Raw genomic sequence first — 14,770 nt, 5'->3', positions numbered from 1 at the left:
TTCAGCCCTAGTCAAGAACACTAGTGCACATGTACAGAGATGCATTGTGCATGAACATTAAGGCACCACACAGTGCAGAGCCTGCTCTTTCAAATGCTGCAGGTGCTATTGATAACAATATTGAAAGGCAATTAGATTTATCTATTCTGGCTTGGATCCTAAGCTCTTATAAGAAGAGCTCCACCCATGGGGCACTCCTGCCAGCAGAAACAGGGAGGGTGATTTTCAGCAATTCCCCTCTTTGCAAGCAGCCCCCTGTGCCCTGTAGAAATTTGCTCCAGCAGTTTGGGAGCCCCTCTGGAAGATCAGGGGGTGGATGCAAGGGGGAGAAAGAGTGGAGAAAAAAAATTCCCTTCCCTTCCACTAGCAGAGATTACTCCTGCACTGAAAGCCCCTCAGCTCACAGAAAGGACATTTCAGATCCAAACCTTTATCTTTAACCGAAAGGACACATGCTGTCTTGATGTTTAAATCAGGTGAGGACAGGGCTGTTGCAGAGAAAATGAATACAGCAGGCAAAGGTAAGCCTTCAGCAATGGTAACAATGGATGGGGGTCATCTTAGACCAGGAGTGCAGAACCTCAGGCACAGGGGCCAAATTCTGACCTCCTGTGGTACCAACCCAGTCCTCTAGAATTCCTCAGAGGGCCAATCCCACTTTCCCCCAACCAATGAGTGTTTTGTGGTTTCTCAGCTATTCTGTAGGTTTTTTTCCCCTTCTCTCAAAGGCTGAAATGCCTCTCCTAAGGCTTAATTACTACCAGTAAAAGCTTTAAGCTGGCAATTTTTACCTTGCCCCTTTTGCCTTTGACCCTGCGCCCTTTTGCCCTTGACTCCACCCCATTGCCTTTGACCCCACCCCTTTTGGCTTTGACCTATGCACCAATGGAATGTGGCCCCTGAGGACTCCTCTGAAGTGGAATTTGGCCCTTGGGCTGAAAGAGGTTCAAAGAAGTTGTAGGTAGCGGTCCTGATTATGAAGACAGAGGTCTTACAGACATGTTCCTGTGTATGTCTGCTGGAGGGCGTGAAAGAACAGAGCCAGATTCCATGGCACCATAAAACAACAACAACAAGCATAGTAGCATCCAGAATCTACTGAAGGTAGCTGTTAGGAGGCAGTTGGAGCATTTGGAGATTGAATCTAGGACTGGATGGCTGGTGACTGAAAAGTCATTATGTACTAATAGGTTTAGGTCCCTCAACTTACATAGTTAGGCTTGGAGTTTCCTTCTTTTACTAACCACATGCAGATATGTATTTTCCCTCCTCTTCTGGACATCATAAATAAAAGTGTTCCTGCTGTGGTTGTTGTTAAACAATGAGACTGACCTGGCTAAATATAATCCCCTCACTTTTGTCCTGCAAAAATACCCACTTCTGTCAATAGGTTATATCCTCTTGAAGTGATAAAAGCCTATTTTTTTGAGGGGGGAATTTATCACAAAGAAAGTACAGGCTCCTTGATGTTTAACAGGAGCCCAATGGTCCATGGTTGTTTATTAGCCTAGTGTAATACCTAGCAATAGGGTGGAGAGAACTGGAGATGTTCCAGCTTGCAGAAATTATCTGAACTGTACTTCAAAGCTCAGTTCAGCTTGCTTATGTTTGCATTTGCAATCAAGCCCCCCCCGAACAGAAAAAGTGTACATTTCAAATGGAAAAAAGTGAACCAGTCAACCTTCATTTTATCTCCACCACCACCACCCTTCATCTGCTAATGTCCATTACATCAGGCTGCTATTTCAGACATAGAAACAGGAGTACAAGGGATGGCAACCCTGCTGAAATCCCATTAAAATCAATGGGGGTTAAGCAGCCGAACATGCACAGCATGCTTAGGCTGAAGTTCTAATACACAGACTTGAAGGTGAAGTCTTGCACATACAAGCCCCTGCTGGGCATGCCCCTGTATGGGGGAACTGCTGCTTCACTGGGCAACTCCACCTATGGGATTTCCTCTATTTTTTTTACCTATCAAATGCTTATATTTCCAGGCATTAGTAATCAATTGCCACTATAACTCAAAGTAGACCATTTTCTGCTTCCACCAGCTATCCTAGAATACTTGAAAACCTCTGAGTAGCTTGGTATAAAAGGCTTAGGTGTGAGATGGGCACAGCTACAATAGACAGCTGGAACTATTAAACAAGCTGGTTTATTAAAGAAATATTGTATACATAAGGGGATACTAATATTTATTTGGGGGAGTTGAAAAGACACTTCTGACACTTCTTAAGGACTCAAGAGACACTGTTGCTAATACAAACCATAGAGGGTCTTTTGTCTCAGGCCAAATTCCCTAAACCTCCACCACTCATAATGAGATTCAGCTCTTCGGCACAGTCTCCCTCTGACACCAAAGCTCCTCCTGTTGTACTACTGGCTTCTTGGACAGTTTATCTGTGTGTGTGTGTGTGTGTGTGTGTGTGTGTGCGTGTTTGGGGTGTGTGTGTTCATATACTGCCCCATAGCCAAAGCTCCCTGGGTGGTTCACAAAAATTAAAAACCATTCACTTACATCATAAAATATAAAAATCATTCATGTAAGGACAGAAAACAGACACAACAACAACAACATATATCTAAAACAATTTAAAACAATCAGCCAGAGGCAATCCAGGACCTGATCAAAAAGACTTGTTATATGCTGCCAAATGCCTGAGAGAAGAGGGCAGTTTTAACCTGGTCCTGAAAAGATGACAATGTTCACGCCAGGTGGGCCTCATGGGGAAGACTATTCCATAAATGGGGGGCTACCACCAAGAAGGCCCTCTCCCTTGTCACCCTCTGAGCCTCCCTTGGAGGATGCACCTGGAGGAGGGCCTTGGACGTCTGCTTCTGAAACCTTCTTCAGGAAAGACCTTAGGACAGCCTTCTGGCATAACACAGCCACCTGCTCCCAACTCCTGATATTCATCAGCCATGTATGGTTATCACAGATAGAGGCATAGCTTAATATTCAGATCTTAGCTATCCACCTTCCCTTCAGAAGATTCCTAATGCATTGGCTCCACTTTGGGGGGAAAGGGCCAGTCAATCTGGAACATTATGAATGATCTGGAGGAGAACTTGGAGAAGAATCCCTAAATCAAGTGCAGGATACCTGCACCAGTGCAACAAGTTCAGTCCTGCCTGCCGCTGCAAGTGTGCACAGGAATGTGGCAGGGTCACCAAACCCAATTTTGAGCAGTGAAGATGTGATTTTCCCCTTGTACATTGGTTTGTTGCTAATGCCTCATTTAAAATCACCGTAGCCTAAAATCGATTTGTAAAGGATCAACATCTCATTTAAAATAGGCTAATATGTATCATTCGGTCATTGCAATGTGACCTTAAACTCAGTTTAAGGCCCCAGTACACTGCCAGATTTATGCAAAGAAGCCTTAAGCATAAATGAGGATGGGATGGTTTTGTGTGTGTGGGCGGGGGGGGGGGGGGAGTTTTGGTTTTGGTTTTTAAACTGGTTGAATTCCTTCAGACATTGGGATATGCTGGCAGTTACCAATGTGAGTCCTTAGCTCTTTTGCTGAGGTATAAATAGTGCAATCATTTGTTGCTACTAATCTGATTTATGCAGCTCTGCTTCATAAATCTAAAACTTATTTGGCACCTCATCAATGGACATTGCCATTTGAAGTTTATCCAGTGGGGTGAAGCTGTGTTGTTTATTAATGAGGCTCCTTACAGCTGCAGAAGTTCAAAATGTCTGTCACCTGAAGTGACCTTGAAAACACCTTTGCACCAAAGAATTTTCATAGCTCATGGTATGACACGATAACCAACATTCTGAGCCAATTTAAAACTTTGGGGCTGCTTATGCAATTGTGATGGCAATTTTGGGACCTATCCTTAGTGGGGAGATTGTATACGATATCCCCCTACCCCCCAGTTTTAGTCTAAGGAAATGCCAGCTCACTTTCAGTTTGTCTCTTCTAGAGCCGAACCAAAAGTACAGAAAGATCTGATTAAGATGCATAGGTACAATGTGCCATAAGCAAATTTGATGTGCCACAGGCAGAGAACAGATATGCACTGTAGAAACACCACAGGATTTGCCAAATACAACAAGATCTGATCTGCCTTTGAATAGCTTTTCTTGTAAATATACCTTGGAGTTTTATGGGTTGGAGGAATATGTGTGCTACATATATCAGCTAGTGCTGTGTCGAAAATTTCTCCCACATTTTTTTTTCAGCCATTCTCATTCAATCTGATAGAAAAGGAATTGCTTTTGAAAATAAATTCAAAGGAGAAGAAATTTCTGAGAAATTCTCATGGGTTGAGGTTGGGGTTCTTGGGCTTACCTTACATTGGAGGTGGCTGAGGAGTATGCATGAGTGTCCTGTCTGTCATTATGTAATAATCTCAGTGGCAGCCTATCACCTCCTCTGCTTCCCAAACTTCAGTTAAAGTCATCATGAGGCAAATCCTCCCATGGGGTTTTTTTCAGTTCAGCAAGTGCAGGTGGCCTGGGAGGCTGCAGAGCAATGGAAAGATGTGTAACAGAGAGAGAAAACACACACGGGACCTTCAGCCACCTCACAGTGATTAGGTAAGCTCAAACCAAAAGAAATTCAAAATTCTGCCTCAGAAAAGCGGAAGCCTCAACATAGTTGATGGCTATTGCCACTTGCAGGAGCAGTGCAAACCCTTAGGAAAAATGAAAGAACCTGTGTGACATGCCCTGCCTATAGTGATCCCTGTCTGTGAGAACCTGTTGGAGAATTTTCTTCTCCCCTAGGATATATTTGGTATAATTGCCCCCTCCTTCCTTTGGCCACAAATAGGCTAGAGAATTTGAGAGGCCATTTGCTCACAGCTCTAATATCAGCTCAGGACTGGCATCCAGTTGTTGTTGTTATTGTTTCAATTAAAAATCATGTATTAGATGCATGAGCCCTGATCAGAGATTCCATAAATGCATGTGGCGGAGGCAACTGAGATTTTACTAGCATTTCCAACTTCTGTCCTTCACACCTACAGCTGAAGTTTGTAACAGAGCCTATGAGTTGATATTGTTGTTTGTGCATAGATTCTGGATGCGAAATCAAGTATTCTTCCTTCAGCTAATCACACAGAGAGGGAGCATATGCAGGTACATCTTGTACATGTAATAGGCTGTTTTCAGACCTTCAGCTGAATGCATGAAAGTTAGGAGCAGGGAAAGCAGGTGCACCAACCAGATAAATAAATTCACCAAACCTCTGTGCACTAACATCCAAGACCTTCTGTACTTCAGAATATGGACAAGTATGCACAGGAATGTGGCAGGGTCACAAAACCCAGTTTTGAGCAGTGAGGAACTGTTTGCCCTTCGTACATCAGTTTGTTGCTAATGTCTATGTATATTAAGTTTACAATTCCAGTCAAATTGCATTGGATCAAAGTGGATCACGCACTGACTGGAATACCTAGCATGTTTATGGAAGGGCTGGGGAATGTGTGGCTAGATGCTGTTGAACTACACATCACCTCTGACTATTGGCTACATCAGATGGGGCTGATTGTAGATGGATACCAAGAACAGACGTGGAGCCACATCCTAATACTAGAGCCCCGGGTCATCCCATGAAGCTGATTGGTGGGAGATTCAGGACAGATAAAAGGAAGGACTGTTCCACACAACAGATAGTTAAACTATGGAATACACTTCCACAAGATGCAATGATGGCCACCAATTGGGATGGCTTTAAAAGGGGATTGGACAAATTCACGGAGTAGAAGGCTATTGATGGCTACTAGTCCCGGATGCTTCTGCTACCTCCGGTATCAGGCATAGTATGCCAATATACACCAGTTGCTGCAGAACATTTAAAAAATGTTTCAACTCTTTTAACCATTGTTTTCTTCTTCTATCATGTTGTTCACTGCTCTGAAATCTTCTGATGAGGAGCAGTATGTAAATATTGTAAATACATACATACATACATACATACATACATACATAAACAAACATGGTCAGGAGAGTGCTGTTGCACTCATGTCCTGCTTGTGGGTTTCCCGTGGGCAGTGACTTGCCACTGTGTGAACAGAAAACTGGACTAGATGGTCTGATCCAGCAGGGCTCTTATTTTCTTATGACTCCACAGCTCTGACTTATGGAATTCTCATCATCTATCAAAACTGATAAGTGGCCGTTTTGCAGAAGCTTCACTGCTAAAGCTACAGTTCACATCATGCTATGTTCTTTGTTTTGTTTTTTAATCTTCTACTGATATGTTCTCACTTATATGGTTGTACTGATAGCTGCGTTTCTGTTGCATCATGTGTGCATTGCTACCTTCTACTCTGTCAGTGGGTCATTCTTCAAAGCCTTCTAGTTTAGTGCTAGAGGGAGGATGGCACAGATCCCCTTCATGCATTAATAGATATGCATGAGGAGATTGTGGGGCCACGTGGAATAAAAAAATGTTCACCCCCTGCCCCTGCCAAATCCAGTGGCCATGCCCCCACCCACTCAGTACAGATTAGAAATAAATTTATTCAGTTTGCATTTCCCTGTGAAACTAGCTAATTTCCACTACTTGAAGCAATACATGAAATGAAATGCAGTTATACTTCAGTATTCACACTTTTCTACATTTTGCGATACTGTATTCCAATAAAAACATGCAAACAAAAATATGTGTATTAAGGGAAAGTGTGCAAAAAGGCTTAACTACTGAAAATAATGTACAAGACCACATTATATTTGGAGAAATTGTTGTTGTTGTAGTTGTTGTTGTTATTATTCATTTAATTTATGAGTTGGCCAATAGCCAAAAGCAATTGGGATGGCATACATAAGGCTACCTCCAGTACCAGAGGTGGTATGCCTATGTACAGAAGTTGCTGGGGAACATGGGCAGGAGGGTATTGTTGCACTCATGTCCTGTTTGTGGTTTCCTGATTGACAGCTGGTTGGCCACTGTGTGAACAGAATGCTAGACTAGATGGACCCTTGGTCTGATCCAGCAGGGCTCTTCATATGTTGTTATGTTCAAATATAGTAAGGCAAGCATATTAGGCAAAAATGCATACATATATATTAGGGAAAATGCACACAAAATGTTGCATATTTGTTGTGTGAACTTAAAAAAGAAGAAGCAAACTTAAGTGAAAATGGAATGGAATGAATTTAGGGTTGAAAAAAGAGAGAGAGAGGGAGAGAGAAATGGAGAGAGAGAGAAATGGAGAGAAATCAAAATTGGTAGATGTGTCTATGCTTACCTTCCACATTTTCATTCAGGAACCATGAGAAGATATGTATGCATTCAGATCTTCCATGTGTGTGTGTATGGGGGGGGATTCTGATTTACACAGGACACCTCCACCCCTATGTGGAAAAGTTCTAGATGTACAGATTGGTATGCACATTGGACCCCTTCTCACAGTTGCCAAGTGTACAGACAGAGGGTGTACCCCATGGGTGCATTGTTGCTGGGGGAGCAGGGTATACATTTAACATATGAAAAGGTTCATCTGAATCCCCCATATGTCATACCATAAAATGGTGCTGTATGTGTTGACATCATTTAATACCAAATTCTTCAAAGATAGCAATACAGTATTCAACTATTTTGATCAAAAGTGGTCTCTTGGCATAAACCCACCAATTTAATGCAGTTTCAATAGAGCATTACTCATAAGTCTTCAGGGCTTTTGATGGAATATCTGTTTTTCTCATCTGGTTGCTATGTTGTCTGGTGGGCCCAGTGATTTTTTATTTCTGGTGGAACTCACTAGAACTGAATTCCAACACATTTTCTTCTAGTGTGTGTGTGTGTGTGTGTGTGTACACACACACACACACACACAGTGGTTGTCCACTCTTCAAATGCTCTTCATTACAATTTAATCGCCATGTACTAATCCAAGAGTTCTGGTACCTTTTTCTCTAGAAAAAAGGACTTGGTGGTTCCACCTAATCTTGAAGGTCATCATACCACCTTAGGAACATTGTAATATGATTTTTCGCTGCCTTGCTGAAGACTTCTTGTTGTTCAGTCATTCAGTCGTGTCCGACTCTTCATGACCCCATGGACCATAGCACGCCAGGCCTTCCTGTCCTGCGCTCTCTCCCGGAGTGTGCTCAAGTTCATATTCATTGCATCGGTCATGCTATCTAACCATCTCATCCTCTGTCATCCCCTTCTCCTTTTGCCTTCAATCTTTCCCAGCATCAGGGTCTTTTCCAGAGAGTTTTCTCTTCGCATTAGGTGGCCAAAATATTTGAGCTTCAGCTTCAGTATCTGTCCTTCCAATGAGCACTCAGGGTTGATTTCCTTTAGGATGGACTGATTTGACCTCTTTGCAGTCCAGGGGACTCATAAGAGTCTTCTCCAGCACCACAGTTCGAAAACATCAATTATTCGGTGCTCAGCCTTCCTTAGAGTCCAGCTCTCACAGCCATATGTTGCTACTGGGAAAACCATAGCTTTGATTAGACGGACCTTTGTCGGCAAGGTGATGTCTCTGCTTCTTACTATGCTGTCTAGGTTTGCCATAGCTTTCCTCCCAAGGAGCAAGCATCTTTTAATTTCATGACTACAGTCACCGTCTGCAGTGATCTTGGAGCCCAAGAAAGTAAAATCTGTCACTGCTTCCATTTCTTCCCCTTCTATATGCCAGGAAGTGATGGGGCCAGATGCCATGATCTTCATTTTTTTAATGTTGAGTTTCAAACCAGCTTTTGCACTCTCCTCTTTCACCCTCAACAAGAGGCTCTTTAGATCCTCTTTGCTTTCTGCCATTAGGGTGGTATCATCTGCATATCTGAGGTTGTTGATAATTCTCCCAGCAATCTTAATTCCGACTTGTGATTCATCCAACCCGGCATTTCTCATGATGTACTCTGTATGTAAGTTAAATAAGCAGGGCAACAATATGCAGCCTTGTTGTACTTCTTTCCCAATTTTGAACCACTCGGTTGTTCCATGTCTGGTTCTTACTGTTGCTTCTTGACCCTTGTACAAGTTTCTCAGGAGACAGGTAAGGTGGTCTGGTACTCCCATCACTTTAAGGATTTGCCACATTTGTTGTGATCCACACAATCAAAGGCTTTAGCGTAGTCAATGAAGCAGAAATAGACATTTTTTTCTGGAATTCTCTTGCTTTCTCCATGATCCAGCGAATGTTGCCGATTTGATCTCTAGTTCCTCTGCCTCTTCGAAACCCCGCTTGTACTTCTGGTAGTTCTCGGTTCACATACTGCTGAAGCCTAGCTTGTAGGATTTTGAGCATCACCTTGCTGGGATGTGAAATGAGCGCAATTGTGCGGTAGTTGGAACACTCTTTGGCGTTGCCCTTCTTTGGAATTGGAATGTAAACAGACCTTTTCCAGTCTTGCGGCCATTGTTGAGTGTTCCAAATTTGTTGGCATATTGAATGCAGCACTTTAACAGCATCATCTTTTAGGATTTTAAATAGCTCAGCTGGAATACTGTCATCTCCGCTGGCTTTATTGTTACTAATGCTTCCTAAGGCCCACTGGACTTCACTCTCGAGGATGTCCGGCTCAAGTTCAGTGACCGCACTATCATGGCTATCAGGGACATTAAGATCTTTCCTGTATAGTTCTTCTGTGTATTCTTTCCACCTCTTCTTAATCTCATCTGCTTCTGTTAGGTCCCTGCCTTCTTTGTCCTTTATCATGCCCATCTTGGCACAAAACGTTCCCTTGAGATCTCCAATTTTCTTGAAGAGATCTCTAGTCTTTCCCATTCTGTTGTTTTCCTCAATTTCTTTGCATTGTTCATTTAAGAAGGCCTTCTTGTCTCTCCTTGCTATTCTCTGGAACTCTGCATTCAGTTGGATATATCTTCCCCTTTCTCCCTTGCTTTTCACTTCCCTTCTTTCCTCAGCTATTTGTAAAGCCTCATCAGACAGCCACTTGGCTTTCTTGCATTTCTTTTTGTTTCGGATGGATTTCATTGCTGCCTCCTGAACAATGTTACGGACCTCCATCCATAGTTCCTCAGGCACTCTGTCTATCAGGTCTAATCCCTTAAATCTATTCCTCACCTCCACTGTATATTCATAAGGGATATGATTTAGGTCATACCTGAATGGTTTAGTGGTTTTCCCTACGTTCTTCAATTTCAGCCAAAATTTTGCAAGAAGCAGCTCATGATCTGAGCCACAGTCAGCTCCAGGTCTTGTTTTTACTGACTGTATAGAGCTTCTCCATCTTTGACTGCAAAAGACATAATAAATCTGATTTTGATATTGACCGTCTGGTGATGTCCATGTGTAGAGTCATCTCTTGTGCTGTTGGAAAAGAGTGTTTGCTATGATCAGCGTGTTCTCTTGGCAAAGCTCTATTAGCTTTTGTCCTGCTTCATTTTGTACACCAAGGCCATGCCTGCCTGTTATCCTGGTGATTTCTTGACTTCCTACTTTAGCATTCCAATCCCCTATGATGAAGAGGACATCTTTTTTTGGTGTTAGTTCTAGAAGGTGTTGTAGGTCTTCACAGAACTGATCAACCTCAGCTTCTTCGACATCAGTGGTTGGGGCATAGACTTGAATTACTGTGATGTTGAATGGTTTGCCTTGGATTCGTACTGAGATCATTCTATCATTTTTAAGATTGTACCCCAGTACTGCTTTTCCCACCCTTTTGTTGACTATGAGTGCTACTCCATTTCTTCTCAGGGATTCTTGCCCACAATAGTAGATATGATGGTCACCTGAATTAAATTTGCCCATGCCTGTGCATTTTAGTTCGCTGATTCCCAAGATGTCGCTGTTCAATCTTGCCATCTCATGTTTGACAACCTCCAGCTTACCTTAATTCATTGATCTGACATTCCAGGTTCCTAAACAATATTGTTCTTTACAGCATCGGATTTTCTTTTCACCACCAGACACATCCACAGCTGAGTGTCCTTTCGGCTTTGGCCCAGCCGCTTCACTCTTTCTGGCGCTACTTGGAAATACCCTCTGCTCTTCCCCAGTGGTATGTTGGACACCTTCCGACCTGAGGGTCTCATCTTCCGGTGTCATCTCTTTTAGCCTTGTGATACGTTCCATGGGGTTTTCTTGGCAAGAATACTGGAGTGGTTTGCCATTTCCATCTCCAGTGGTCCACATTTTGTCAGAACTCTCTGCCATGACCTGTCTTGGGTGGCCCTGCACGGCATAGCTTATGGCTTCACTGAGTTACGCAAGCCCCTTCGCCACAACAAGGCAGTGATCTGTGAAGGGGTGCTGAAGACTATTATGTCACAAAGTAACACATTGCAAAGGCTGGGAAAGTATTGTGAATAATAGTTTATATGGATATCAAAATCATGGTCCAATTGTCATTGGACTGGGAAGAACAGGGCCACATCTCATCTCTGCCATCAAAGACTGGCCCTGACCTGACATTGAGGCCTAGTTTATATGTTACCTAGAGTGACTTGGTTGGTGCTCCAGTAACATACATAGCTTCTCTCCATATAGTGTATCTATCTGCAGCATAGTACACAGTAATGCAATCCAACTTAACAATTTGGAGAAGTGTGACATGAACCACAGAGAAGATGGCATCCATGCCACATAAGGTGATGTGTGAACTGAGCCTTAGGATTGTCTCCATGCAGTGCATTCTGACTATCTCCAGAGATGCCTTTATTTGGAAAACTATCTTTCGATCAGCACATAGTTAAACTATGGAATTCACTAACACAGGAAGTAGTGATGGCCACCAGTTTGGATGGCTCTAAAAGGGGGTTAGACACATTCCTGGAGGAGAAAGGCTATCAATGGCTATTAGTCCTGATGGCTATGTTCTACCACCAGTACCAGAGGCAGTGAGCCTATGTACACCAGTTCCTGCCTGAGCTTCCACCTTTCTCCAGCCTCCTCCTCAGAAACTGAGAACCAAACCCCTCAGGAATGCCTGTTTTCACTTTGGGACAGCTGTATCCACTGCCCCACAAGCTTCAACCTTTTTACTCTGTCCGGGTTCCAGAGAGATCCAATATGACTAATTAGTTCTCCACTATAGGAGATGGAACAAGGAAATAAATATAATAAAGGTAGTATAAGATCTATCAACACATAGGAATTTGTATTTAAATAATAATGATGATGATGATTTATTTAAAACATGAAAAGTTATGTTATTATTAATAATCAACATGTGTTCCTAAATTCCCTACCTACTCTTGTTGTTTGTTGTTTATTCGGTCAGTCGCTTCCGACTCTTTGTGACTTCATGGACCAGCCCACGCCAGAGCTTCCTGTCGGCCGTCGCCACCCCCAGCTCCCCCAAGGTTGAGTCCGTCACCTCCAGAATATCATCCGTCCACTCCACCTTGCCCTTGGTCGGCCCTCCTAAAATCCAAAAGACAAACCCCACTACTTAGATGTTGCTTCTTCAATCTCTAAACTCTATCTGACTTCCGACTGTCAGTTCTCCCTTTATATCACCTCACAATCCTCATGCACACTCAGGCCCCTCTCACCTTTCACTCACTCTCTGGCATACTATTAACTTTACCTTACCTGGGTTAAATTTAACAATATAAAAACGTACATAACAAAACAGGCAGAAGTTCCACATGGCTTCCTTTTCTGTCCCATGTTGGGATGGGTAACAAGGGGCTCAGCATCAGCATGGGCCACATGACTGGATGGCAGGAGCAGCAGGTCCTTTCCTCATCGTGCAGTATTGCCACATCCCTCAGTCAATGTGCTCCTGGACAATGGGCATGATCATTGAGCACAGCTGGATCAGACCACAAAGGAAACCTCTTCCTTGCAGTCTGTCCCTGGGTTATTGAAGTGTAAGTCGGAGGCAGACCAGGCAGTGCCTGTCTGGGGAGGGCTACATGAGAAACTTTCTCACCTATGTGCTAGTTTATTTACATGCAGTGAGTTGGGGGGGGGCATTGTCTGTTACATGGATGAGCAGTCAAAGATCACACACAACTGCTTGAAGTGGTACAGTTCTCTCTATAACCTCAGGATTCTGTCATCTCATTCTTCTGCAGATGAAGTCCAGGCCTGACTGAGTTTCTGTTTAGGATATGAACACCTGTTAAAATTCGCTCCATTTTAAGGTAAAACTAAAGATCCCAACTTGGTTAATAGATGTCATGAGCAAAGGGATTACAAAATGGCAGCTCCTGCAAGGCGTCAAAAAGAACAAGAGCTATTTGAGTGATTGATGTCACAATAAGATAAAACAGAATTGTCTGAGACAGGAAACAGCATTTTTTTCCCCCTGGTAATTCTTCAAGTTTTTTATGGTGATTCAAAAGAAAATAACTCAATAGATCTATTGCATAGTGTCAGTTTTGATGCATGCAAGCATTAAGCGCCTTAATTTTAAATGCCTTATCAGGCCTATATCAAATGGATTTAATAACGCCTCCCTGAGATATACTCCTGATTTCTCTTGCATATTAATGCACCGCTTGATATTTAAAATGTTATCTGTCTGCCTCAATAAGTGTAGCATCCCCCCGCCACCATGAAGTCATGTGTTTCATGAATACAAGGGCTTTAATTCTAAGGCATATATGTACATTTGAGGATCAGATAATGCTGCCATACCAGTGATACCACCTGGCTGCTGAGGCTAAAATGGAGAGGAGAACCAACTCTCTGCATGTCTACTCAGAAGTAAGTCTTATTGAGTTCAATGCGACTTACTCCTACACATGTCAGCACCCCACTTGCCCCCAGCTCAGCTTTGTATTTCCACATCCAGCTCATTAGCAACCCTGTTAGTTATCTCACTGGGTGACTTTGGGTTGGACTCTAACCACTACATCATACTTCTATTATATGAAAACCTTGAAGAAAAAGAGACAGCATAATGGAAAGTTCTTTCTGAAGCAGTCACACTTGTACAAATGCAGCATGAAGGGAAAGATCAGCAACCTTCTCTTTGTTTGAATAAAAAGCACACTCTGCACATACTCAGGGAATGGACAAAATGAGGAATAAACATACCAGGGAATATGAAGAACTATATTCTTCCATTATGTGTGTATGTGTGGAATCTCCCTCCATCCAGCTGTTCCCTGGGGGAAAAAAAAAAACCATTCACCCAAGGGTCTTCTGAGATAACTAACAGGAGGTTTGATAATGAGCTGGATGTGGAAATACAAAGCTGAGCTGGGGGCAATTGGGGTGCTGACATGTGTAGAAGTAAGTCGCATTGAACTCAGTAAGACTTACTTCTGAGTAGACATGCACAGAGTTGGTTCTCCTCTCTGCTCAGCTTTGTATTTCCACATCCAGTTCATTATCAAACCTCCTGTTAGTTATCTCAGAAGACCCTTGGGTGAATGGGGGGGGGGGTTTCCAGGGAACAGCTGGATTGAGGAAGATTCCCCACACGCACACATAATGGAAGAATGTAGTTCTTCATATTATTCATATTCATATTCATATTCATATTATTATTATTATTATTATTATTATTCATATTCCATTATACTGTCTCTTTTTCTTCATGAGTTTCATAACAGAAGTATGGTGTAGTGGTTAGAGTCCAGCCCAAAGTCACCCAGTGAGATAACTAACAGGAGGTTTGCTAATGAGCTGGATGTAGAAATACAAAGCTGAGCTGGGGGCAAGTGGGGTGTTGACATGTGTAGGAGTAAGTCGCATTGAACTCAGTAAGACTTACTTCTGAGTAGACATGCACAGAGTTGGTTCTCCTCTCCATTTTAGCCTCACAATGTCACCAACAAGGCTGGATGTGGAAATAGAAAGCCTAGCAGGGATCAGACTTTGTGGTCTGATCGTGCAGGGCTCCAGACCGGCATGGTCATTTTAAAAGGTT

General features: G+C 42.8%; 1 long non-coding RNA gene across 5 annotated transcripts in view; it reads right to left on the bottom strand.

The window, feature by feature from the left end:
• Positions 1-14,770, bottom strand: part of LOC146338994 (uncharacterized) — a 47,378-nt gene that overhangs the window by 14,203 nt on the left and 18,405 nt on the right. For 4 of the 5 annotated variants that reach the window (XR_014784666.1, XR_014784663.1, XR_014784662.1 and 1 more), the window contains 2 exons: positions 12,132-12,306; positions 4,308-4,480 (listed from right to left, as the gene is read on the bottom strand). This is a non-coding gene — a long non-coding RNA (uncharacterized LOC146338994). The remainder of the gene's footprint in view (positions 1-4,307; positions 4,481-12,131; positions 12,307-14,770) is intronic. The other variant, XR_014784664.1, reaches the window with a different exon arrangement.

This window comes from Heloderma suspectum, chromosome 8 (genome assembly GCF_057233095.1).
Source record: "Heloderma suspectum isolate Gila_16-S chromosome 8, 16-S_ref, whole genome shotgun sequence".
Taxonomy (NCBI): domain Eukaryota; kingdom Metazoa; phylum Chordata; class Lepidosauria; order Squamata; family Helodermatidae; genus Heloderma; species Heloderma suspectum.
The sequence above is the reverse complement of the archived record's forward strand: the minus strand, read 5'-3'. Positions and strand labels throughout refer to the sequence as shown.